We start from the raw sequence: 26638 nt of genomic DNA on the forward strand, positions 1-26638 counted from the left end.
CCAATTCTAGCATTTGTTTTTCTTGCTTGATTGCTCTGGCTAGAACTTCCAGTAGTATGTTGAATAGGGTCTAGCAATTTTACTTTTGGGCTTTCTTCTTTGGGAGGTTTCTGGATACTGATTCAGTCTTACTTGTAATTGGTCTCTTCTGATTTCCCATTTGTTTTTGATCTTGATACATTGTATGTTTCTAAGACTTTCTCTCTTCTAGATTGACCAGTTGTTGGCACTTAATCCTCCATAGTATCCTGTTATGATCTTTTATTTCTGTTCTGTTAGTTGTAGGGATTTCTCCTTCATGTATAGCTTTGCTATTTGGGTCCTCCTTCCAGGGTTAGACTAGCTTAAAGTTTGTTCATTTTGCTTATCTTTTCAAAGAGCCAGCTTTTAGTTATGTTAATCTTCTCTATTTCATTTATTTTTGCTCTTATCTTTATTCTTTTGTCCCTTCTGCTAATTTAGTTTCCTTTTTTTTGCCTAGTTCCTTGAGCTGTAATGTGAGGTTATTTAAGATCCCTTATTTTCTTGATTTTTTTTTATACCATGAACTTCCTGTTAGAACTGCTTTTATTACATCTCAAATACGTGTTTCTGTATTTAATTCAAGATATTTTTATTTCCTTTTTAATTTCTTTCATCCATTGAGTGTTTAGATTTGTTTAGTTTCCACATACGCATTAGTTTTCCAGTTGTCATCCTTTTTAGTTTTATTCCATTGTGGTTAAAGAAGGTACTTGGTATGACTTCAACGTTGAATTTGAGACACTAACCTAATATATGATCCATCCTAGAATATGTTTTATGTGGACTTGAAAAGAATATATATTCTGCTTTTATTGAATAGAATATTCCATAAATGTAAGATCAATTTGATATATATTGTTCAAGTCAACAATTGCCTTATTGATTCTCTGATCTACCCATGTTTAAATGAGTTTATTAAAGCCCCCAACTATTATTCTATTAACTGTTTATCCTTTTAATTTCTGTTATTATTTTCTTTATGTGTTATGTGCACTTATCAAACATTTCCATTTGTTAAATCTTCTTGATGTATACAGACCCCTTTATCATTCTGTAATAATCTTCCATTTCTTCTTAAGGGTTGTTTGGTTATCCTTTGCTTGAACTATATTTCCATCTCTTCACTCTTGGGTCAAGTGCATCTTTAAAGCTAGTATGAGTCTCCTTTATAGTCAGAATATTATTGGATCTTGTTTTTAATCCATTCAATCTCTATCTTTTGGTTGGAGAATTTAATCCATGTAAATTTAAAATAATGTTAGGTCAAGACTTGGTAGTGTCATTCTGTTCCTTGTTTTGGTTGTATAGTCATTCCCTGCTTCTAACCTTGCTTAATTCTTTTGTCATTTGATTACTTTTAGTTTCAACAAGCTTCAAATTGTTTTATCAATATCTTTTGCATTAGCACTATAGGTTTTTCACTTGTGGCTATCATAAGGCTTATGAAAAATCTTAAAACCACAGCATCACTTTTAAAGTGATAACTTTGTTAGCATTCCTATAGTTTACACTTTTACTTCTCTTCCTCTTCTCATATTAGGTTATTGATACATTGTATGTCCAATAACAGGTTATTACGGTTATGATTATATTGAACACATTTTAAATTTTTTGGAAATTCCTTTTTTAAGGTGAAGTATAGTTCATTTGCAATGTTGTTATTAGTCTCAGGAGTATAGCAAAGTGATTCAGTTATACATACTTTTTTTTTTTTGGATTTTTTTCCCTTATATGTTATTACAAAACATAGGGTATAATTCCCTGTGCTATAAGTAGGTCCTGATTGGTTAATTATATATAGTAGTGCATATATGTTAATCCCAAACTCCTAATTTATCCCTCCCATGCCTCTCACATTTGGTAACCATTGTTTGTCTTCTACTACTGTGGACCTATTTCTGTTTTATATGTAATTCATTTCTATCTTTTTATTCCACATATAGTGATATCATATATTTGTCTTTGTCTGGCTTACCTCACTTAGTAGGATAATCCTTTGGTCCACTCATATTGCTGCAAATGCCATTATTTAAAAAAAAATACAAAAAAGAAAAATGAATCCAACACAAAACACAACACAAAAGTTAGTCATCAAATTCTAAAAGAACATGAAATGATATCAAATGCTGAAGAAACTTCTCTAGGCAGAAAAGGCCACAGTTAGAAGCAAGCAATTATGAATTGGGAAGGCTTATTAGTGTAGATTAGCTTCTCTAATCTGTAGGGAGTTGGGGTGAGGGGAACAGGCCCCAAGGCTGTCAAGACTTTCTCATCAAAGAGGCTAGAGCTATGGGGGGTTTTAGGACTCACTCCCCTGGCTGGCTGGCCTGAAGAAATAGCTCCAAGAACATAAAGCCTCTTTGGGGTCTTGACTCAAGAAGAACATGCCCCCCTTCCTGGCTCTGGGGCAGTGCTGCTGGCTAGGCACCTTCCCAGATGTGCAGGCCTGGCTTCCAGATTGGTGTGGCCACACTCAGTAGTGGCAGACCAGGCTCCACGTCTGCTGAAGCTATTTAAGTTCACAAATCAGGTAGACCTATAGCCCTGGATGGCCCAGCCAGACTGCACCTTCTTGGATCTGCAGGTGCACAAAGGCTCTGGATGGGACTTTGACTTGGGCTCCACAGGTCGAAACTTCTTCTGCACAGGTCCTAAGACTGGTGATGCAAGGGCCCTCTTTCTCTGTCACAATTCACTCTTGGGTAAAGCCATGCAGACTCCCCCATGATCTCAGTGAGGTGAGATTGGAGTGAGCCTCCTGAGAAGTGGCCACAGTGCTGGGGTCCAGATGAAACCCCCCCCCGGCCCCGCCCCAACTGCCACCAGAGTTCTCTGTGCCATGTGGTCAGTGTAGCTGCTCCTCTTACCTTATGCTGTTCATCTGGGGTCTGGTCCAAGAGCCTCTTCAGCCTCACCACCCTCCTCTGTTCTAGGGTTTTCATGGTGGCATTTTGTCTGTGAAGAATTGTTAGTTGCCCTGCTTGTGGGGAAGCAAAGTCTCTTGTGACGTTGCTACTCTGTGCTGCTTTGATTATAATATGAGCCAGGGGGAAGTATTACTGTACATTTTGGACAATTTTCCTGAGCATAAGAGTCACATAATTAGGACACTGATATTTTTAGTAGCTTTAAATAAAGGTAAAATCTGTTAAGAAGTTTGAAGTAACTGTTAAGGAAAAAAACGTATTCAGTGAAAGATTAACTGAAAACATAGATTATAACTTTCCTTAATGGTATTCCCTCTTTTGCAGTTCTTATTTTAAGGTCTATCTTGAGAATCAATTTTTAATTTCCCTTGTAATGAGCTCCTAATCAAACTCATCTTTACCAATCTGTAAGTCCCTTGGGAAATATCCTTACCTAGGCCATGTTTTAGTCATGATTTAAAAAGGCAGAAGGACTAGATTAGTGATCTGAAGAGGCATTGCCTCAAACCACAAAATTCAACAAAAATGCATCATGTTCCACATCTTATTTGCATTTCAACTGAAATTAAATTAGATGTTAATAGACCAACTGGAGACTTAGCGACACATACTAATTAACATATCGGTTAGACCTCAAAATAAAGCCATCCTAGTACATATATGTGAACATTTTATAAATGTGTGATTGACTTTGGAGGTAGGGATTTCGAACTTGTATTTTTAAAAATTCAGCTAATCTGCTCAGCAAAAATTGTACAGGCAAGCACACTGATATAAGTGTACATGCAACCCTCATACGCATGTTCTAACAAGTGTTCTTGTCAATGTAAAACCTGCATGTTACAGGTGATATACTATGTAGTAAAGTCTTAACATTCTTCTCACCTAAGTTTCAATTGATGGAAAAGTAAACAGCAATCATTATTTGATAGCAAGGGATTCTACTATTGAAAAGAAGGATAACTGACTATACTGTCCTTCACATTTCCAAATTAAGTGAATGGAAGTATATTTTGAAATTTTATATAGAACTGGGAAGGAAGGAAACCAAGATATAGAAAGATAGGGAGAAAGAACAATGGATAATAGGGAAGATGGAGAGAAATGAAAGTTATTTTTAAGTCTTTTTCTATATGAAAAAGGGTTTTCTCTGCATGCTGAAACTAAGAAAGTCCAAAAGCCTCATTTGCTGAGACAAGTAGTAGCCATATACTAGGTTTTCATTTAGATATTGCTGTCTAAAACATATGTGTACTCCTCCTATCTGTGGGGGTTTTGCTTTAGAGTTATGCAAATAATAATTGCCAAATAGGTTTAAAAAAAATGGGAAACCATTTAATGCTAACTTGAGAGAATTTCTGAAAGAAAAACTAAGCTAAATTGTAAACCAAATACTTAACAGTGGTGTTGTATGCATAACCCTGGAGACTCTGGGGCAGTCGGCAGTTTGACCCTCCTCAGGGAGGTGGGGGGACCAGTCCACATGCAGGACAAGCCCCATCTGGTCTTGCCCAGGTGCACTTATGTTTATCTCAGTGAAGTCTGAAGTAGCATAAAATGGGTGGGACCAACGCTAAGCCCTAGGGTCAGTGTTTCTGCCCACTACTGAAACTGTATCCAATCTACATCCCAAGTTCTGATGAATTAGGTTTGCAACTTCTCCTCCCAGACAGGCTGGAGGAGAAGTTGCAAACTTCACCAGAAGGTGAAGAGGTTGGCACCATTCAGGCAGCTGGCAGAAGAAATGTTCTCCTCTTCCCAACTTATGGCCAGAACTTAAACTGCTGAGTCCATCAAAGAAGCCCCATTTCTTCCTGATTTTTTTTCAATTTAATTTTACTAAAACTATTTATAGTTATAGATGCTAATAAAAATGAATAGCACCTACTTTCTCGCCATTCTTCATAAAGAAATTCTACTCTTCAGAGAATATTATTTTCTACTCTGTCACCTGTTTATCATGGTATTTGCTTCCATTCTTCTAAATATCTGCAAATACTGCTAAGTTTCACATCTTATCTACTGACATTTTACTGGGAACAGTGGGGGTTTAGCCTACTCCTACCACAGCCCATACCTCACACTCGCTTCCCCATCATCAATAATGGGACTAATCAATATTGGGTTAAGTCAGTATTCAATATTGACAAAACCTAATATGTAAACACTATTTTCAGCTATGCCATAATGCATTTTCTAATTTCATTTGCTCTCTACAACATATTTTTCTCCCTTCAGTTAATAAATGTCTTAAAAAATATTTGCTTAGTTTATATGCATTTATCACTAATTTGCTCCCAAACTCTTATAGCATAATTTTCTTTTAAATATGAAAACCAGTTTTGTTTTTGTTCGGTTGCCAGGAATGCTTGATTAACTCTACTTCTTGGAGTTCCCATCATGGCGCAGTGGAAACATATCTGACTAGGAACCATGAGGTTGTGGGTTCGCTCCCTGGCCTTGCTTCAGTAGGTTAAGGATCTGGCAATGCCATGAGCTGTGGTGTAGGTCGCAGATGTGGCTCAGATCTGATGTTGCTGTAGCTGTGGTGTAGGCTGGCAGCTATAGCTCCGATTCAACCCCTAGCCTGGGAACCTCCATATGCCTCAGGTGCAAGCCTTAAAAAGACTCTGCTTCTTGATCTCTATGCTGGCTTGTAAATTTTCTTTTTCCTGTTAGCTGTCCAGGAAAAATATAAAATATAACCATATGATTCAATTTGTTTTCCACATTTTTAGACTCTTTGGCCTCCATTTTTATAAAACATTTTCTCCAGCTGCCACTTTTAAAAAGTGCAAAGGAGGGCCATTTTGTTCTTTGTAAAATGTCTTTACTGCCAGATTATATTTAATGCTTGCCTGAATATGGAATTCTGCATTGAAAATCTTTTTTCCCCAGAACTGCTCAGATACTGCCCTGTTTCTGATCTTTCCCACATGCACCCAGTGAGGTCAGCAGAACTAGTGGACCACTGTGTTTGAGGTCCTTAGGGTTCTCTCCTTGATGCTGGTCACCATTTGGTGATTAGCAATTCTTTACATTGTTTTTTTAATTCTTCTCTGGTCTGCATGGAGGCCAAGTCCTCCTTCCCCCGCTCACCATGCGTGAGCCAGAGGTGACAGCTCACCCTGAGGGTCCCTAGATTTCAGAATATTTGGCAGTCTTGGGATACTGCTCTCTGATGGGCTTATTTTTAAAATACAGAAAGTTATTTTTAGAAGTGTTTTTCCTCATTGTTAGTGTGGGCAAGAGGCTCCCTGAAGCTTTCTACACCCTAGGAAGACTCCAGAAGCCCTGTTTTTGATTTTTTGAAAAGTGTAGTTTGACAGAACTAATAAAATGAATTCCTGCTAATAAAATATAACCATATGATTCAATTTATAGGCTATGCTGGTAGGTATGTGTTCATTTAAAAAGTGTAAGAAGATGGAATGATTGATATTATGTGAATAGGTACTTAGAGATTAGACGTCAACCAAATTTTAAACTAAGCAATGTTAAATCCATCTAAATACTTTTAAAGATAAAAGCTCTAACATTGTACTGCCACTCAAATTCAGATCCAGTGTCTACTAATCCAAAAATTTCTGGGTATTTTCTTTTCCCTAAAGCATTGTCACGCTGGAACATTTCCACAGGTGCAGGACCCTTCCTCAGAGGGGTGTGGCTCACCCTGAATCAAGAGTGCCCCCCATCAAAACTGTGACCATGCCGGGGTCTGAGGAAGCAGGGAAAGCTCCAGAACCTCCCCTGTGCTGATTCATGGCCACACTCAGGTCATCTGAACTGAATCACTTCCTGCTTACAGACTAAGTCACATTTTAGTAGCTGGCCCATGAATTTCATGACAATGGTCAATTAGCCACAGAATCATTTAAACCAAATCATTTTTATTACCATTCTTCTGTAGCCATTTATAGTATAACTTTATATAATTGAAATATATATGAATATTAATGTATAAAATATACAAACAATATGTTAAGCCAGATATTTTCAGAGAGGAGAAAGCATATTTAGAGGCTGGGTTAGAAGCCCTTAGGAATTAAAAGCCAGGCATATTTTTATTATTGTGTTGGTGCACTTACCTAGAAATGACTGTCTGTTGCTATATCAAAACATCAAATAATGACTTCTGAAGCATTTTCCTTATTCGGGAGACTGATTTAAAAAAAAAAAAAACAGTTGTAAAAGCACTTCAGTCCATGCAAAGGATATATATATAATTATTAATAAAATAAAATTACAAATAAGGACTTACTTTGTAAATTCAATTTGCACAGAATTTATTGTCCTGTCCTTCCTCACATGGAAAATAACTTAGGATCAACTAAAGAACACAAAATCAGAAAAAGCAGTTAGCCCAAGACCCAAATTTAGTGTTAATTGCAAAAAATAAACCAGGAGATTAAAAGTTAAATTTTAGAAGGAACTATGACTAAATTACTAAAAGCATGAAAGTGAAATGTGGTAGTTATACATGCCTTGTGAATACATTATAGATAACTTATTGTTTGTTGTTTTGAATACCTTATTTCCATGGCAACCTCTGGATCATAATACATATGGTCCTTTAGAGATTTCAAAAATATCCTTGGAGAAAAATGCAAACTCTCCTAATGTTTAAAATCTCAAGAGGCAAAAATGTGTTTCAGCAAACTATCACGGTTTAAAATTACATTTAACTTAATGTTTATAAATATTTATTATCTAATGAAAATAAAATTTCTTTAGGAAAAATATGCAAACATTTATCTTTGGAAGCTCCTTTTCATCTTAGCATGTTTTATGGCACTAAGCTTAATATACCATATAACAAATGCTATAAATATAAATAGTTGCATTTCCCAATGTTTCTTGTGTTTCCAGAGATGAACTTGTGAAAATACCACCTAGGTTTCATGTTATTTGTCCTCTTTGAGTCTTGGTTTATTTTATTCATGAAACTAGGGAGTAATCTAACTACCTGTTTATCTTAAATATATTTATACCACCAACCTGTCCTGCCAACCTAGGCAAATCATTAAACTCTATCAAGTTTGTTACATTATATCTAAAGTGAAGGGACAATGTGGACAAATATTCCAATATATTTTATACTTGTTATTTCTTCCAGGTTGTAGAGAACGTTTTCTGTACCCAAATGAACAATAACATTTTCCTCTGTACAAAAGCCTAAATGAAGGAAAATAAAAATATCTTGGTATTAAATAGATGAGTCCAATCATAAATGCTATAAATATTTTCCTACTCCTTTTCTTATTCAAATTCATTGACTACATCATTCACTTCTTATGTACCAGCTCTAAAATAGGAAACTAAATTGTAGCATTTACAAGGAAAATGAAGTTGCAGCAATGAATATTTTTTCAAAAAATAGAAAGAAAGTAAATGAGGAAGCAACATTAATTTTAAGGTTATATAGACTAGGAAACAAACTAATATCTATTATTTCCTGAATGATTAAAATATTGTACAAGTCTAGGAAAAACAGAGTGACATTAGGCAATATGGTAGAGAAGGACATGCCAGGAATCTGCTTCTCCACCTGGAAAATAATTTCATGGCACAAAATGGCTAAGGTGACTATTTTGGAACACTGGACTTGATTTGAATGTTCGCAGCTCCCAGGAGAAAGCTTGGCCGTTAAGTTACAGTTGACCTTGGTTGCTTTTGTCTTCAATATGGCAGTAGTTCCCTATCCTACATCCCTCTGCCAGGTAGTTGTGGAGATGGCAGCCAGTGGTTCCCAAATACTGGCATTATGGGTTCCAATTGCTATTGGTGCTTCTGGATCACTAAGATGTAGTACAAAGGCTAGGCCTCATTGTTTCACCATACCAGCTGAAGATGCTCCAGAAAATATAACCATATCTAGATTTTTGTTGGACATTCAGAAACAGAAGGACATACAGGGGAATGTGGAAAGTCATTGCACATGCCCAAGGAGAGAAATAGGCTCAGAAAATAATGGAAGAAAAATTAAGCTTTCACCTCAGGCTCATTACAAGCAGAGGACACCCTAAAGTAATCAAAACAAACAGCAAAATCTGTGGAAAGTGCATAATTTTATGTTCAGGGTTAACATATTGTAATATTTGAATGTATATTTTCAACAGAAAAATCACAAGGTACTCAAAGAAACAAAAGTATGGTTTGTTCAAAGGAATAAAAAAAAGTTGATAGACAACATACTTGAAGCCCAACATCAGACTTAATGAACAAAAACTTTAAAACAACTATCTTAAAAATGCTGAAATAGCTAAAAGAAGACATTGGCATGAAAATGATTAATGAAGGAAATGAGAACATCAATGACAAGATAAAATTACAAACAGAACCAGAAATAGATTCTGGAGTTTAAGAATCCAGTAATTGAAATTTAAAAAATGCAATGGAGATTTGAAAATTAGAAGGAGGAATCTGCAGATTTGAAGATAAAACATTTAAAACTATTGAGTTGCAAAATGGAAAAAATAACAGCAAAGAAAAGTGAACAGAGCTTAAGGAATCTGTGGGACATCAAAGAGATCCACATTGTGGGAACTCCAAAAGAACAAGGAAAACATTTGAAGAAAAACATTAATCAACAAGTCCTAGAAACTCAGTGAGGTCCAAGTTAAATTCAAAGACACATTATAATCAAACTATTAAAATACAGAATCTTTGGCATAGGCCGGCAACTACAGCTCCAATTAGACCCTAGCCTGGGACTCTCCATATGCTGCAAGTGCAGCCTTAAAAAAAAAAAAAAAAAAGACAGACTCTTGAAAGCAGCAAGAGAAAGGTGACTCGGCATATACAAAAGATCATTAATAATTTTATCAGTTTCTCAAAGATCTCAAAGACTAAAATGCAGTGGGTTGATATAATATTCAAAGTGTTCAAAGAAAAAAATCAAGTGAAAATTCTATACCTAGCAAAACTGCCTTTCAAAATAAGTAAGAAAAACAATGCTAATGCAATTATTACAACCAGATCTGGCTTGAGAGAATTGTTAAAGGAGACATTCAGGTTGAAATGAAAGAAAACTAGATAGTAATATTAAGATATACAAAGAATTTTTAAATACCCATTAAAAGTAAATTCATGGACAAGTAAAAAAGTGTTTTTGTAATTTTGATATATAACTTTTTGACTGTCTACATGATAGAAAAGACAAATGATTGTGAATCTATGTTATTGCCAATACGATGTGTAAAGATGTAATCCATGACATCAGTAACAGAAAGGCTGGAGGGCAGAAAAGAGCTACATAAGAGCAGAGATTTTTTTTTTAATGCTATTGAAGTTAAGTTGATATAAATTCAGATTAGATTACTTTAACATTAGCATGTTACTTCTAATCCTCATGGTCATGACAAAGAAAATCTCTGTAGAATACATACAATAGGAATAAAGACAATCAAAAAGTTTCACTATCAAAAAAATCAATTAAAAACAAAAGGCAGTAATGAAGGAAATGAGGGTCAAAAAACCTATAAAACAGGAGTTCCCATTATGACTCAGCAGATTATGAACCCAACAAGCATCCATGAGGATGCAGGTTCAATCCCTGGCCTCAATCCCTGGGTTGAGGATTCAGCATTGCCATGAGCTGTGTGTATAGGTTGCAGATGCAGCTCAGATCCTGCATTGTTGTGGCTGTGGTGTAGGCTGGCAGCTGCAGCTATGACTGGATCCCTAGCCTGGGAACTTTCATATGTTGTGGGTGAGGTCCTTAAAAAAGACAAAAAAAACAAAACTACAAAACAGAGGTGGTGGAGTCAAGATGGCAGACTGGTAAGATACAGAATTCACCCCCCCAAAAAAACACCAAAACCCATCAAAAATACATAGTAGCAGAAAGACTTCTGTTCAACCGAGGCCATAGGAAAGACCCACATGGAATCAAGTTGGAAGGGAAGAGAAGCAATCAGTTCTGGACTTGTGCCCCTAGCACAAAAGGACAATTACACGGGCAGATCACCCTGGGGACTGAGAAGTTTGAACCATATACTGAGTGTCTCACCTGGGGGCCCACCAAAGGAAAGAACAAAAATATGAATGGGACAAAAGTATACCACTAAAGAAAACTATCAAACCACGAGCAAAGAAACTAAAGGAAAAGAACATGAAAAAGAAAACAACCAAAAGATAACAAATGGCAATAACTCATACATATTAATAATTTTAAATGCCAGTGGGCTAAAAGATGTAGGGTAGCTTATTGGAAATAATAACAAAACCCACATGTATGCTGTTTAGAAGAGAGTCATTTTAGAATTAAATACACAAAGAGCACAAAGGTAGTTTCTATGAATGACAACACTACAAATAGGTAAAGGCTGAATATGTATAAGGACAAAGACGAGGAAAAATGAAAGCAATTTCATTTTGATTTGAGACTATGACTAAGTCCAACTTAGAGTTTTGTTAATTTTTAATGCAGCTTCTTCAGTGAGCTAATTGGGAAAAAGTGCCTGGGGTTTGTTTTGTATAAATATCTCTCAGGCTTTCTTTCAGTTGTAATTTCTCCATAAAATCTTCCTTAGCATTTCAAATTAAAGTACTTTCCTCCTCCTCTGAAATATTATAGCAATTATGCCCTGCATAATGGAACAATTAAAACAATTAATCACCTACTGCCTCATGACACAACTTCTTTTCCTTCTTGACCTATATACATTTTAAATTCTCATTAGAATTTAAGTCATATTACCCTATTAGAGCTGGAATGCCTTGTGGTTAGAGAAACTCTCTAATAAATCTTGAGGTTCCTCTAATCATTCACTCCTTTACATTTCATGTTCAGATGACCTCAATACAAGTTGTGGAATTAATTGAAGAATAAGGCTTTTTGATTTAAGGAGAGCAGTTGCTTTAATTTGCCACCCTGTTCCCTCATTCAACAAGTATTTATTCTATGGGCACTTGAGTAAAAAGTATTCTTGTGGACACTGGAGGTCTTAGATAGAGAACTATCACATTGTCACTGGCAATAAATAAAAACACAGTGTCATAACAGGCAGTGATATGAGCAGTGGAGAACAGGTTAGAGACGCTAGGGAAAGAGAAAGGAGAGAGGAATAATTTCTATTTTGATGAGATACTACTTGAGCGTATACCTAAATGCCATGAGGAAATAAGCTTTATGGATCCCTGAGAGATTAATTCAGACAGAATGAGTAATGCTAGCTATGTTCCAAGAAAGACAGAATGAGTAATGCTGGCTGTGTTCCAAGAAAGACAGGGAAGTCCCTGTAGCTAAAATATCTATTAGGAGGAAGAAAAGTGGTAGAAACAGGCCAGTGATTAGCAAAGGACCAGACCATGCTAGTGCTCCTAGGATTTAGAATGTTATTCCAAAGTGTTAGGATGCCATTAGAACAAGTTTGGCACACAAACATGAATAATTCTATTTAGAACATATTATATTTCAGGTGAATACTAAAGAGCAAAGTTAAGTAAGTCAATTAAGCTAACACACAATGCTAAAACATCAGTGGCTTAAACTAACATTTCTTGCGCATAATATATTCTGCTCTAGCATGGAGATGGTGGAAGAGTCATTCAGAAACTCAAGACTTCTCTTTTCACTTATCCTCCCAGAAGATTTACTTATACAAGAACTATTTGTTTTCATTTTTCTCTTTTCTTTTTAGGGCTGAGCCTGCAGTATATGGAAGTTCCCCAGCTGGGGGTCTAAAACAGAGCTGCAATTGCTGGTCTACACCACAGCCACTATACCACAACACAGGCTCTGAGCCACACCTGCAACCTACCCACAGCTCATGGCAATGCCAGATCCTTAACCCACTGAGTGAGGCCAGGGATTGAACCTGCATCCTCATGGATACTAGACAGTTTCTTAACCTGCTGAGCCACGACAGGAACTCCTGTTTTAAACAAGATCAGCTTTTGCCCAATGGTGGAGAGCTTTAGTGGATCACACCAGCTTGTCAAAGCCCAGGTGATGTGAAGAGGGTGTCTTGTCATAGATACAACCCAACCTAGGGTATCTGAATCCAAGTGGAATAAGAAGGTTGTCCCCAGAAGCGATCTGCCTTGTATGGAGTGTGAGAGCCAAAGCAGGGTAAGAAGGATGCCTACACAGCACAGAGACGTTAGAGCATGGCCGGATGAGGAGAGAGTCTATATAAACTGGGAGAGACAGCAGACTGGTAAGGGTGTTACTCAGTGGAGTGAGAACAACACTTTCTCAAGACAAGGGTAATGGTAGAAACTGTGGCCAACATGATCCCTGCTTCCTGGTGTTTATGCTCTTGTGTGATCCCCTCAACGTGAATGTCAGTGGGACCTGTGACTTGAAAAAGCCAGCAAGAAACAAATTTTTCAGTTCTACAAGTAAAATAAAATTTAATTTTCCAATAATATGATGAGCTTAGAGGTGGATTCTTCCTACTCAAGATTCAGACAAGACCCACCAGCAGCAGCATGCTCATCCCTAGACTACACCTTGATCGAAGACTCTCAGAGGACCCAGGTACCCTGTGTCAGCATTACTTTCACAAAAACTTGTACATTAAAGAAATTATATTTAAAGCTTCTAAATTTGTAGTAACATTGTTAGGCAGCAATGGTTAACTATACAGTTACTTAAAAGGAAATTAATCCAATGGCTAAATATTTTCAAGACAATGGAAACTAAGTCTGTCATTGTTACAAGGGAGTAAAAAAAAAAATATGTTGAAGAAAGCTGAGGTAGCTATAATAATATCAGAAAAATATAGACTTTTAAAGAAAAAAAAGGAAGTTCCTAATGTGGCCCAGTGGTTTAAGGACCTGACATCTCAATGAGGTTGTGTGTTCAATCCCTAGTCTTGCTCAGTGGGTTAAGGAGCCAGTGTTGCCACAAGCTGCAGCATGATTTGTAAATGTGGCTCAGATCTTGTTTTACTGTGGCTGTGGTACAGGCCCCAGCTGCAGGTCTGAGTGAACCCCTAGCCCAGGAAATTCCATAGGCTGCACGTGCAGCCATTAAAAAAATAAAATGAAATAAGAAGGGCATTGCAAAATAATAAAGGGCATATAAAAAGAGGTTAAAACATTTTTTAAGTATTTATGTCTCCAACATAGGAACACCTAAATACATAATGGAAATGTTAAGAGATCCATATCTAAAGGGAGAAATAGACAGTAACACAGTAACACAATAATAGTAGGTGACTTTAATAATGCCCCACTTACATCAAAGCACAGATCATCCAGACATAAAGTCAATAAAGAAACAGAGGTCTTAAAAACATTCTGGACCAAATGGACTTAATAAATTTAGAGCATTCCATCTGAAAACAGAATATGCATTCCTTTCAAGTGCACATAGAATATTCTTCAGGAAATATTACATGTGGGGCCACAAAATAAGCCTCAGTAAATTTAGCAAAGTTGAAATCAATCAAGCATCTTTTCCAACCACAACACTATGAGACTACAAAGGAACTAAAAGGAAAAAAAAAACTGCAAAAAAAAACACATGGAGGTAAAACAGTATTTTATTGAACAATCAGTGGGGTCACTGAAGAAATCAAAGAGGAATTTTAAAAATACCTAGAGAAAAATGAAAATGGAAACATGACAACCCAAAACATAAGAGATGCATCAATAGCAGTTCTAAGAGGAAAGTTTGCAGTATTACAAGCTTACCTCAGGAAATAAGAAAAATCTCAAATACATCCTAATCTTATAGCTAAAGGAACTAGAAAAAGAAGACCAAAACCCAAGGTAAGTATAAGAACAGAAATCAACAATATCAGAGAAGTGGAGTTCCCGTTGTGGCTCAGTGGTAATGGACCCAACTAGAAGCCATGAGGATGTGGGTTCAATCCCTGGCCTTGCTCAGTAGATTAAGGATCCAGCATTGCCACAAGTTGCAGTGTAGGTTGCAGATAGAGCTCAGATCTGGACTTTCTGGGGCTGTGGCGTGGACCAGCAGCTGCAGCTCTGATTTGACTCCTAGCCTAGGAATTTTTCCATGTGCTACAGGTGCAGCCCTAAAAAGAAAAGAAAAAAGTATCAGAGAAGAAATATATGAAGTATAGATCAATAGCAGCAAAGATTAATGAAACTAAAAGTTGGTTCTTTGAAAAGATAAACAAAATTGATAAACTTTTAGCAAGCCACATTAAGGAAATAATGGAGAGGATCCAAATCGATAAAACCAGGAACAAAAAAAAAAAAGTTATAACCAACAGCACAGAAATATAAAGAATCATAAAAGAAGACTATGAGCAACTATGAATAAAAGAGGTAACCTAGAAGAAATGGACAAATTCTTAGAAAAGTATAATCTCCTCAGATTTAACCAGGAAGAAATAGACAATATGAGCAGTCCAAATGCCAATACTAAAATTGAATCATAAATTATCTGGAATATTATCTTTCATTCTCTAATCCTTATAGTAGATAAAACTATACACAAAATGGAGTGAAGTGCTGAATATAAGACCCAAAGTCATAAAACTCCTAGAAATGAACAGAGGCAGTAAGCTCCTTGACATGCATCTTGGTGGTGATTTAATGTATTTGACACCAAAAGTGTAGGCAACAAAAGTAAAACTAATCAAGTGAGACTAAGTCAAATTAATCCTCTTCATTGCAAAGGAAAGCATGAACAAAAAGAAAGGGCTATATAGAGAACAGGAGAAGGTGTTCCCATTGTGGCTTGAGTTAACAACTCAAAGTGGTGTACATGAGCATTTGGGATCAATCTCTGGCCTCACTCAGTGACTTAAAAATTTGGCATTGTTGCAAGCTGGGGCATGGGTCACAGATGTGGCTCAGATCTAGTGTTGCTGTGCCTGTGCTATAGGCCTGCAACTGCAGGTCTGATTTAACCCCTAGACCAGGAACTTCCATATGCTGCAGATGTGGCCATAAAAAGAAAAAAAAAAAGAACAGGATAAAATATTTGCAAAGTATAGATCTGATAAGGGATTAATATCCATAGTATATAAAGAATCCACACAACTTAGAGAAAAAAAAAATTCAGTACGATTAAAAATGATCATGGGCTCTGAAAAGACATTCTCCCAGAACAGACATAAAAATGGCCAAGTATCTGAATAGATGCTCAAAATACTAATCAATAAGAAATGCATAGCAAAACTCTAGTGAGCTATCACTTCAAAAATGACAGAATGACTTATCAAAGTGAAAAGAAATAACAAGTGTTGGCAAGAACATGGTGAAAGGGAACACTTCTGCACTGTTTGTTGAAATGTCAATTGGTGCAACCACTATGGAAAGCATTATGGATGATTTTCAAAAAAATAAATTAGAATTATTATATGATCCAGCAATTTCACTTCTGAGTATTTATCCAAAGAAAATGAAAGCAATATTCTGAAAAGGTATGTCTGCCCCTATATTCATTGTGACAATACTTAGAACACCCAAGACACAGAAACAACCTGTCTACTGGTAGATGGATGCAATAAGATGTGGTAGAGATAGTTTATGAAGATGGTGGAGTAGAATATGGAACTTACCTTCCCCCATGAATACATAAAATACATCTTAATGTGGAGAAATTCTCCGTGAAAACTCCTATACTAAAAAGGCTATAAGTAAGATCCATATAGAATTGAGTAGGAAGGGAAAACAAGTAACCAGATCAGAACCTATGCCATATGAGGGGACTCAGAAGAAAAGGAGAGTATATGGGCAGAGTTTGAGCCACACATTGGGCATCCTAGCCCTGGGGTCTGACAAAGTGAAGTCAAACCTCCTGGGCAGGTTAGAAGGTGGTTGGGATTAAGGGGAGGCTAGGGGAAGCCTGAACTGTGTGAAACAGGAATAGCCATGCCCATATGAAACAAAAAGAGATTCAGAAATGAAGTCTAACAAGCCACATGCATCAATGGAGAGATTATCGAGACAGAAAATCAAATAAGGAGACACAGACCTTAAATGATACATTAGACTCAATAGACTTCATTGATATTTAAAGAACATTCCACCAGCAGAATACACATTCTTCTCAAGTACATATAGAATATTCTGCAGTATAGATCACATCTTGGACCAAAAGTCAAGCCTTAGTAAATTTAAGAAAACTGAAATCATATCAAGCATCTTCTCTGATCAAAATGCTGTGGGATTGGAAATCAACTCTAAGGAAAAAAAAAAAAAAACTAAAACACAAATGTGTTGAGGCTAAACAATGAATGGATTACCAAAGAAATCAAATGAAATAAAGAAAAAAAAACACCCACAGACAAATGACAATGAAGATAGAATGATCAAAAACCTATGGGACACAGCAAAAGCAGTTCTGAGAGGGAAGTTTATAGCAATGCAATCTTACTTCAGGAAACAAGAAAAATCTCAAATAAGCAATCTAACTTTATACCTAAATCAACTAGAAAAAAGGAGAACAAACAAAGCCCAAAGTTAGCAGAAGAAAAGAAATCATAAAGATCAGAGCAGAAAGAAATAATATAGAGACAAATAAAACAATAGAAAAGATCAATGAAACTAAAACTTGGTTCTTTGAAGAGAAAAACAAAATTGATAAACCTTTAGCCAGACTCATCAAGATAAAAAGGGAGAGGACTTAAATCAATAAAATTATAAGTGAAAAGTTACAACTGACACCACAGAAATACAAAGGATCATCCAAGGCTACTACAAGCAACTATATGCCAATAAAATAGAAAACCTAGAAGAAATGGACAAATCCTTACAAAGGTACAACCTTCTAAGATTGAACCAGGAAGAAATAGAAAATATGAATGGATCAATCTCAAGTACTGAAATTGAGACTGTGATAAAAAAAAAAAAAACCTCCAAAAGCAAAAGTCCAGGACCAGATGGCTTCATGGGAGAATTCTATCAAACATTTAGAGAAAAGTTAACATCTATTTTTCTGAAATTCTTCCAAAAAGCTGCAGAGGAAGGAATGCTCCCAGACTCATCTATGAGGGAGCCATCACCTGGATACCAAAACCAGCCAAAGATAACACACAAAAACAGAAAATTATAGGCCAATATAGTGATGAACATAGACACAAAAATCCTCAATAAGAAACCAGCAAAAAAAATCTAACAATACATTAAATGTATCATACACCATGATCAAGTAGGCTTTAACCCAGAGATGTAAGGAGTTTTCAATATCTGCAAATCAACCAGTGTGATATACCACATCAAGAAATGCAGAAAAAGTTTGACAAAACCCAATACATATTTCTGATAAAAACCCTCCAGAAAGTGGGCATAGAGAGAATCTACGTCAATATAATAAAGACCGTATATGAAAAAACTATGTATAACATAGTTATCAGTGAAAAGCTAAAAGCATTTCCTATAAGATCATGAAAAAGACAAGCTGTCCACTCTCACCATCTATTCAATAGTTTTGGAAGTGCTAGTCATGACAGAGAAGAAAAAGAAATAAAAGGAATCCAAATTGGAAGATAAAAACTATCACTGTTTACAGACAACATGATACTATGCACAGAAAATCCTGAGGATGCTACCAGAAAATTATTAGAGGTCATAAATTGGTAAAGTTGTAAGTTACAAAAATAATACTCAGAAATCTTTTGCATTCCTATACACTAACAATGAAATATTGGAAAGAGAAATTTAGGGAAACAATACCATTTACAATCACATCAAAAGAAGAAAATACCTAGGAATAAACCTACCCAAGGAGGCAAAAGCCCTATACTCTAAAAAGTAAGATGCTGTTGAAAGAAACTGAAGGTGAAACAAACAGATGTAAAGATATACCATGTTCTTGGATTGGAGGACTCAATACTGTCAAAATAGCTATGCTACCAGAGGCAATCTACAGATTCAATGCAATCCCTATCAAATTACCAGTGGTATTTTTCATGGAACTAGAGCAAAAAAAAATTTAATTTGTATGGAAACCCCAAAAGCAATCCTGAGGAAGAAAAAGGGAGCTAGAGGAATAAGGCTCCCTTACTTCAGACTATACTACAAAGCTACAGTCATCAAAACAGTACAGTTCTGTCATAAGTCAGACATATAGATTGATGGAAAAGGATAAAAAACCCATAAGTAAACCCATACACCTATGGTCAATTAATCTATGACAAAGGAGGCAAGAATATACAGTGGAGAAAAGACAGTCTCTTCAATAAGTATTGCTTGGAAAACTGGACAGCTACATGTAAAAGAATGGAATTTGAGCATTCTCTAATACTGTATACAAAAGTAAACTCAAAATGTATTAAAAACCTAAATGTAAGTCCAGACACTATAAAATGCCTAGAGGAAAATACAGGCAAAACATCCTTTGACATAGATCATAGCAATATCTTTTTGTTTTTTGATTTTTTCAACCTCTTAGAATTGTGATAAGAAAAATAAACTGGACATAATTAAACTTAAAAGTTTTGCACAGCAAAGGAAACCATAAAAAAAATAAAAACATAAAACACATAATGGAAGAATAGATTTGTAAATGAAGTGACCAATGAGGGATTAATATCCAAAATATAAAAACATCACATGGAGCTCAATATAAAAAAAAAGACAACTCATTCAAAAAATTGTCAGAAAATCTAAAGAGACAATTCTCCATAGAAGACATACAGATGTTAAAATCACATGAAAAGATGCCCAACATCCCTAATTATTAGAAAAATGCATATCAAAATTACAATGAGGTATCATCTCACAACAGTCAGAATGGCCATGATCAGAAGACCTTCAAACAACAAATACTAGAGAGGGTATGAAGAAAATACAACTCTCCTACACTATTGATGGGAATGTAAACCACTATGGAAAACAGTATGGAGTTTCCTCAAAAGAACTATAAAAAGAACAACCAAATGATGTAGCAATCCCACTCCTGGGCCTCTATCTGGAAAAAAACATAATTTGAAAAGATATATCCATTTTTTTTTTTTTTTGTATTTTTAGGGCTGCATCTGTGGCATTGGAGGTTTCTGGGCTAGGGGTCAAATCAAAAGTTATAGCTGAGCTGTAGCCACTGGCCTATGCCACAGCCACAGCAACACCAGATCCAAGCTGTGTCTGTGACCTATACCACAGCTCATGGCAATGTTAGATCCTCAACCCACTGAGTGAGGCCAAGGATCAAACCTGCATCCTCATCGATACCAGTCAGATTTGTTTCTGCTGAGCCATGACAAGAACTCCTCTGCTCAAATATTCATTAGAGCACTATTTTCAATAGCCAAGGCATGCAAGCAACTTCAATGTCCATTGACAGAGGAATGGATAAAGAAGAGGTAGTAAATATATATACAATGGAATACTACTCACCATAAAAATAAGGAAATAAAGCCAGTTGCAGCAACATGAATGGACCCAGAAATTATCATACAAAGTGAATTAAGTCAGACAAAGACAAATATCACCTGAAATCATTTATATGTGAAATTTAATAAAATGATAAAATGAGCTTATTTACAAAATAAAAACAGATGCACAGACTTTGCAAACAAACTTATGGTTACCTAAGGCAAAAGCTGGGGTGGGAGAGTGATGGACCAAGACTTTGGGACTGGCATATGCACAGTATTGTATATGGAATGGATGGTCAATGGGGACCTGCTATGTAACAGGGAACTCTACTCAATATTCTGTGGTAACTTATACAGGAAAAGAATCTGAAAAAGAATGGATATGTGTATATGTACAAGTGAATCACTTTACTACATAGCAGAAATTAACACAACATTGTAAATTAACAATAAATTTTTTCAAAATGAAGATTAAAAATATAAAAACAAAAAAAATCAACAAATATAAAACACAATCAAATAAGGGTATTTTATAATAATTACAAGAAGAGGATAATATGCTCATTAATATATATGCACCCAACACAGAAACGCCTAAATACACAGAGCAAATTCTAACAGACGTAAAGGGAGAAATTGACAATACAATAATAGTAGAAGATTTTAACACTTAAATCAATCTGCAGATGATCCAGACAGAAAATCTACAAGGTGGAGTTCCTGTGGTGGCTCAATGGGTTAAGACCCAACTTTGTCTCTGTGAGGAGGCAGGTTCAATCCCTGGCCTTGCTTAGTGGGTTAAGAATCCAGCATTGCTGCAAACTGTGGCATAGGTCACAGCTGCAGCTCAGATCTGGTGTTGGCTTGGCTGTGGTGTAGGCCACAACTGAGCTCCTACTCAACCTCTATCCCAGGAACTTCCATATACCACAGATGTGGCTGTAAAAGGAAAACGAAAGAAAAGAAAAAATCAATAAGGCCACAGTGGTCAACAGACAAGTTTTACTTGATAGGTATCTACAAGGCACTAATTTCAAAAAATACCAGAATATATGTTCTTTTCAAGTGCACTAGGAATGTTTTCAGAATAGATCACATGATGGGTCACAAAGCAAAGCCGAACAAATTTGAAAGGATAGAAATATAAAATATAAAATATCAAGCATATTTTCTGACCAAAGAGTATTAAATCAGAAATTACAAGAAAAATATAAGAAAAATAAAAACATGGAGACTAAACAACATGCTAATAAAAAAAAAAAAACCCACAGATCAGCAATGAAACTGAAGAGGAAATCAGAAAATACTTCCAAGCAAAAGACAATTATAACACAACTTTCCAAAATCTATGAAATGCAGTGAAAACAGTTCTACAACAGAACATTACAATGAAAAAGGTCTACCTCAAGAAACAAGAAAAATCTCGGGAGTTCCCATCATGGCTCAGTGGTTAACAGAATCGACCAGGACCCATGAGGTTGCAGGTTTGAACCCTAGCCTCGCTCAGTGGCTTAATGAGCCAGCATTGCTGTGAGCTCTGGTGTAGGTTGCAGACGCAGCTCGGATCCTGCATTGCTGTGGCTGTGGCGTAGGCTGGTGGCTATAGCTCCGATTGGACCCCTAGCCTGGGAACCTCCATGTGCCATGGGAATGGCCCCAGAAAAGGCAAAAAGACAAAAAAAGAAAAAAAAGAAACAAGAAAAATCTCAAATAAACAATCTAATACCTAAAACAATTATGAAAGGAAGAAACAAAGCCCAAAGTAGAGGGAAGAAAATAAAGATCAGAGAGAAACTAAATAAAATGAGATCAAAAATTAGAAAAGACCAGGAGGACAGGATTAAGATGGCGGAATAGAAGGACTGGAGCTCAACTTCTCTTCTAAAAACAACAAAATTCACAACTAAAGAATGAGCATTCTTCACCCAAATGGAACAGAAACCTTAAAAAAAGATATCCTACTCCAGAAGAAAAGAGGAGGCCACATCAAGAGGTAGGAGGGGAGATTATGTGATATAAACAACCTCAGACCTCCTGGGTGGGAAGCCCCACAGACTGGAAACTAACTGGTTCCCAGAGACTCACTTATAGGAGTGAGAGTTCTGAGCCCCACATCAAACTCTCACGTGTGGGGATCTAGCATGGGGAGAAAGAGCCCTGGAGCATCTGGCATCGAAGGCCAGTGGGGCTTGTGCACAGGAGCTCCACAGGACTGGGGGAAATGGAGACCCCATTCTTAAAAGGCTCACATGGAATTTCAAGTGCACTGGGTCCCAGGGCAAAGCAAAGTCTCCAAGGGAATCTGGGTCAAACCTGACCGCAGTTCATGGAGGACATCCTGGGAAAACAGGGGTGAATGTGGCTTGTTGTGAGGGAAAGGCATTGAAAGCAAAGCTCGCAGGAATATTCAGCAGACATGCCTTTCTCTGGAGGTGGCCATTTTGGGAAAATCTGGCCCCACCCATCAGTCAGCTGCTGAGAAGCCCCAGAGCAAACAACAATCCAGGTGGATTCACATCCCCACCTCTCAGTAAACAGGCTACCTAAAGACCCCTCAGGCACACAGATGCCTCTAATCCCATCTAGAGACTAAGCCCCACCCACTAGAGGGATTAGAATCAGCTCCACCTACCAGTGGGCAGGCATCAGCCCCTCCCATCAGGAAGCCTACACCAAGTCCCCCATACCAACTTCAGCCACAGGGGGTCAGACACCAGAAGTAAGAGAGGCTACAACTCTATCATCTGTAAAAAGGTCACTACACCAAAAACCTATAAAAATGAAGACAGAGAACTATAACTCAGATGAGGGAGAAAGGAAAAACCCCAGAAAATAAGCTAAGCAATGAGGAGATTCTCGGCCTCCAGGAAAAAGACTTTAGACTGTTGATGCTGAAGATGATGCAAGACATTGGAAATAAACTGGAGGCAAAGATAGATAACTTACAGGAAACACTGACCAAAGAGATATAAGATATAAAACTTAAACAAGAAGAGATGGAAAACACAATAACTGAAATAAAAAATTCACTAGAAGCAGCTAACAGTAGAATACAGGAGGCAGAAGAATGAATAAGCGAGGTTGAGGACAGATTAGTGGAAATCATGGATGTGGAACAGAAAAGAGAAAAAAGACTGAAAAGAAATGAAGAGCGTCTCAGAGAACTCTGGGACAACGTTAAATGCATGAACATCTGTATTATAGGGGTGCCAGAAGGAGAAGAGAGAAAGAAGGAGACAGAAAAAATATTCCAAGAGATAATAGCCAAAAACTTCCCTAACATGGGGAAGGAATCACTCACTCAAATCCAGGAAGCACAATAAGTACCATATAAAATAAACCCAAGGAGGAACACCCTGAAACACATACTAATCAAAATGACCAAAATTAAAGACAAAGAGAAAATCTTGAAAACAGCTAAGGAAAAGAAACAAGTAACATACAAGGGAACCCCAATAAGGTTATCAGCAGATTTTTCAGCAGAAACTCTGCAGGCCAGAAGGGAGTGGCAAGATAAACTTAACGTGATGAAGGGAAAAAACCTCCAACCAAAATTACTCTAACCAGCAGGGCTCTCATTCAGATTTGAAGGAGAAATCAAAACCTTCACAGATAAGCAAAAGCTGAGAGAATTCAGCAACACTAAACCAGCCTTACAACAAATACGAAAGGAACTTCTATAGGCAGAAAAGAACAAGAGAAGGAAAGAAAAAAGAGCAGCAAAAGCAAATCCAAAGCAATTAATAAAATGGCAATAAGAACATACATGTCAATAATTACCTTAAATGTTAATGGACTAAACGCCCCAACCAAAAGACATAGACTGGTTGAATGGATACAAAAACAAGATCCATATATATGCTGTGTTCAAGAGGCCCACTTCACTTCTAGGGACACATACAAATTGAACGTGAGAGGATGGAAGAAAATATTTCATGCAAACGGGGATCAAAAGAAAGCTGGAGTAGCAATACTCATATGAGACAAAATAAACTTTAAAATGAAGAATATTTTAAGGAACAAAGAAGGACATTACATAATGATCAAAGGGTCAATCCAAGAAGAAGATATAACAATTTTAAATATCTACGCACCCAACATAAGTTCACCACTATGTATAAGGCAACTGCTAATAATGTTAAAAGGACAAATTGACAATAACACAATAATAGTAGGGGACTTTAACACCACATTTACAGCAATGGACAGATCAACCAGACAGAAAATCAATAAGGAAACACAGACCCTGAATGATGCAATAAACCAGATGGACTTAATAGATATTTATAGGACATTCCATCCAAAAGCAACAGAATACACATTCTTCTCAAGTGCACATGGAACATTCTCTAAGATTGATCACATCCTGGGCTACAAATCCAACCTCGGTAACTTTAAGAAAATTGAAATCAGGGAGTTCCCATCATGGATCAGTGGTTAACAAATCCGACTAGGAACCATGAGGTTGCAGGTTCGATCCCTGGCCTTGCTCAGTGGGTTAAGGATCCAGCATTGCCGTGCGCTGTGGTGTAGGTTGCAGACGTGGCTCGGATCCCATGTTGCTGTGGCTCTGGTGTAGGCTGGCAGCTACAGCTCCGATTGGACCCCTAGCATGGGAAACTCCAAATGCCGTGGGAGCAGCCCAAGAAAAGGCAAAAAGACATAAAGACAAAAAAAAAAAAAAAAAAAGAAAATTGAAATCATATCAAGCATGTTTTCTGGCCACAACGCTATATGACTGGAAATCAACAACAAGAAAAAAACTGCAAAAAACACAAACACTTGGAGACTAAACAACATACTACTAAACAACCAATGGATCACTGAAGAAATCGAAGAGGAAATTAAAAAATACCTAGTAGCAAATGACAATGAAGATACGACACTCCAAAACCTATGGGATGGAGCAAAAGCCGTTCTAAGTGGAAGGTTTATAGCAATACAAGCCCTCCTCAGGAAACAAGAAAAAGCTCAAATAAACAAGCTAACATTGCATCTAAAGCAGCTCGAGAGAGGAGAACAGACAAGACCTAAAGGTAGTAGAAGGAAAGAAATCATAAAGATCAGAGCAGAAATCAATGAAATAGAAACAAAGGAAACCATAGAAAAGATCACTGAAATCAAAAGCTGGTTCTTTGAAAAGATCAACAAAATTGATAAACCCCTAGCGAGACTTATCAAGAAAAAAAGAGAGAGGGCTCAAATCAATAAAATTAGAAATGAAAAAGGAGAAGTAACAATGGACATCAGAGAAATGCAAAGGATTATAAGAGACTACCATATGCAAATATATGTCAATAAAACAGAAAACCTAGAAGAAATGGACAAATTCTTAGAAACGTACAATCTCCCAAGACTAAACCAAGATGAAATAGAAAAAATGAATGGACCAATCACAAGAACTGAAATTGAAACTGTGATTAAAAAACTTCCAACAAACAAAAGTCCAGGACAAGATGGCTTCACAGGTGAATTCTACCAAACATTTAGAGAAGAGCTAACACCACTCCTTCGGAAACTATTTCAAAAAATTGCAGAGGAAGGGATACTCCCAAACTCATTCTATGATGCCACCGTCACCCTGGTACCAAAACCAGACAAAGACTCCACAAAAAAAGAAAACTACAGGCCAATATCACTGATGAACATCGATGTAAAAATCCGCAACAAAATACTAGCAAACTGCATCCAACAATACATTAAAAGGATTGTACATCATGATTAAGTGGGATTTATCCCAGGGATGCAGGGGTTCTTCTATATCCACAAATCCATCAGTGTGATACACTACATTAACAAACTGAAGAAGAAAAACCATATGATCCTCTCAATAGATGCAGAAAAAGTCTTTGACAAAATCCAACACCCATTTCTGATAAAAACCCTTCAGAAAGTGGGCATAACGGGAACCTACCTCAACATACTAAAGGCCATATATGACAGACCCACAGTGAACATCATTCTCAATGGTGAAAAGCTGAAAGAATCCCCGCTGAGATCAGGAATAAGACAAGGATGTCCGCTCTCGCCACTACTCCTCAGCATAGTTCGGGAAGTCCTAGCCATGGCAATCAGAGAAGTAAAAGAAATAAAAGGAATCCAAATTGGAAAGGAAGAAGTAAAACTATCCCTATTTGCAGATGACATGGTATTATACCTAGAGAATCCTAAAGACTCTACCAGAAAACTGCTAGAGCTCATCCACGAATCTGGCAAAGTCGCAGGATACAAATTTAATACACAGAAATCAATGGCATTTCTATATACTAACAATGAAAGAGCAGAAAAAGAAATTAGGGAAGCAATCCTGTTTACTATTGCCTCCAAAAGAATAAAATACCTAAGAGTAAATAAGCCTACCTAAAGAGACAAAAGACCTGTACTCTGAAAACTATTAAGACACTGATGAAGGAAATCAAAGATGACACAAATAGATGG

At 36.7% G+C, this 26638-nt stretch overlaps 1 long non-coding RNA gene across 2 annotated transcripts in view; it reads left to right on the plus strand.

Annotated features, from left to right (window-relative positions):
* LOC110256686 overlaps positions 1–26638 on the plus strand; it is a 187289-nt gene that overhangs the window by 104639 nt on the left and 56012 nt on the right. The window contains exon 3 of one of the 2 annotated variants that reach the window (XR_002338563.1): positions 6590–8805. The exons of the other annotated variant lie outside the window; for it this stretch is intronic. This is a non-coding gene — a long non-coding RNA (uncharacterized LOC110256686). Of the gene's footprint in view, positions 1–6589; positions 8806–26638 lie in introns of those variants that run through there. 2 annotated transcript variants of the gene reach the window in all.

Source organism: Sus scrofa, chromosome 14, assembly GCF_000003025.6.
Source record: "Sus scrofa isolate TJ Tabasco breed Duroc chromosome 14, Sscrofa11.1, whole genome shotgun sequence".
Classification (NCBI taxonomy): Eukaryota; Metazoa; Chordata; class Mammalia; order Artiodactyla; family Suidae; genus Sus; species Sus scrofa.